Below are 2,291 nucleotides of genomic sequence, written 5' to 3'. Positions count from 1 at the left end.
CAGCTGTATAGTTTTAAAGAGCTGTTCTAGATCCTAAATTAAACACTCCAGGGTCCCAAGAAATGGGATTCTCTGAGAGCATCAGAAAAAGGCCATGGTCAAACAACAGACAGGCCCGTAGAGGGTACTCTGGGCCCCGGGCGGAGGAGCAGTCCTGAATCCCATGCCAGGAAGGACGGAAAGGGACTGGGTGGAGTGGGGGACCTGCGAGGGAGTGGGAAGAGAGCTAGTACATTGTGGGGACGGAATGAAACCCAGGCCACACACACGGGTATGAACTGCTGAATAGATAACAAAATAGGCATTGCATAATGCAAAGGGGAACACGCATGTGTGTTTTAAAGAAAAGAGCAAAAAATTAAAAAATAAAAGAGCCTTTGAGCTGTTTCCTTAAGCCAAATCAAGGAGCTGAGAGCTACAGGCAAAAAGAAGGGCGGTGGATGCTCCCTGAGGGTGAGCGTCCTAGGAGCCAGAGTGTGACCTCACCCGACAGAAGTGGAATGTGACACTTCATCTGGAGCAGAAGCCCTCGGGTCCCCGGCTCAGGTGTTGGCAGTGAGGAGTCCCCTGGCTTTCAGCAGAAGGAGAAAGGTACTGTTGACACCGGGTCCCCGAACAGACCCACGGTCATCCGGCAGATCCAAGTCTCTGACACAGTGCCGAGTAGAACCACACCCCAGGACTTCTGCGACTGGGGCGAAAAAAAATTTTTAATTAAAAAAATTTTATGGTGAATTAGAGGGTTTATATATAAAATTATCAGTTTTGTATTCAACACTTAAACTACTTTTCAACCCCTGCCTAGTAGCCCTCCCGGCCTCGAGCTCTCTCCCCCTGGAATGGAGTACTATCCCTTCACCCAGCTGACACCTCAGCTCATTGCTTCCTCCTCCCTCCTGGGCTCTCCCCACTTAGTTGTGTGAAAATCTTTGTCTTGTCCGCCCTCTTTATAACAGTCATCTGAGAATCTGTGTCCTTTTGAGATTGCCGGACTTCACGCAGCACCATGTTCTCCAGATGACCCGCCCTCGGGGCAGCAGCATCAGTTTAGCACTTGCAGTGTTCCATTGTCTGCTTGCCCTGAAGTGTCCTCCATTCTCCGCCCCCCCCCCCCCCCCACTGCCGAGTCTGTCCTGTGAGTGTGGTGAGCACAGGAGTGGCTACATTTGCTCCTGTTACGGCTCTGACTTCTTAGGGGACACGCCTAGCAAAGGACTGCCGGCTAGCAGAGACCTTCTATCCCCAGTTGGGTGACGCAATCCCGTATCATCCCACTTCCCACAGGGCTTGCCCCTGCTTATGAGGGGGTGCATCTTGATGGAGTCAAATGACTTCATCTCTCTCCTGTGGGTTCAAACCACCATTCACTTGGTTAGTGGCCCCAATGTCTAGCCTTCTGCATCACCAGGGAGCCTTCCCAGGGATTGGGGTCAACCAAATATGAGCTCATGAGAAAAAGAAAGAAAAACCCCAACAAACCAACACATGCATGAAAATGCCACCAGAATAAAGGCATGCATATATGTAAATATATTCGTGTATGTAAATATATTTATACACGAGGATGGGGAAATCTATGTGCATATATTTATAGGTTAAGTATTAAGATACAGATGGACATTGACCTCCACTCAAGTACTCCCTCAATGCAAGAACACTTTGTTGTATTAAACTGGCATTCCGTGATGCTCACCTTCCCAACACGATCGCTGAAGACAAAGTGGGTGCATAAGCTAATGTGGTGAAGAAAACTGATGGTGCCCGGCTATCAAAAGATATAGCGTCTGGGGTCTTAAAGGCTTGAAAGTAAACAAGCGGCCATCTAGCTCAGAAGCAACAAAGCCCACATGGAAGAAGCACACCAGCCTGTGCGATCACAGGGTGCCGAAGGGATAAGTTATCAGGCGTCAAAGAATAAAAAAATCATATTGTGAATGAGGGGGAGTGCGGAGTGGGGACTGTAGACAATTGGACATCTGTAGACAATTGGACATCCCTTTACAGAAGGGTTGCGGGGAGGAGATGAGCCAATCAGGGTGCAATGTAGCAATGATGAAACATACAACTTTCTTCTAGTTCCTAAATACTTCCTCCTACCGACTATCATGATCCCAATTTTACCTTACAAATCTGGCCAAACCAGAGGATGTACACTGGTACAGATAGGAGCTGGAAACGGAACCCAGGACGGATGATCCCTTCAGGATGCGTGGTGAGAGTGGCGATACTGAGAGGGTGGAGGGAGGGTGGGGTGGAAAGAGGGAACCTATTATAGGGGATCTACATATAAC

This window comes from Tenrec ecaudatus, chromosome 2 (genome assembly GCF_050624435.1).
Source record: "Tenrec ecaudatus isolate mTenEca1 chromosome 2, mTenEca1.hap1, whole genome shotgun sequence".
In the NCBI taxonomy this organism is placed as follows: domain Eukaryota; kingdom Metazoa; phylum Chordata; class Mammalia; order Afrosoricida; family Tenrecidae; genus Tenrec; species Tenrec ecaudatus.
The sequence above is the reverse complement of the archived record's forward strand: the minus strand, read 5'-3'. Positions refer to the sequence as shown.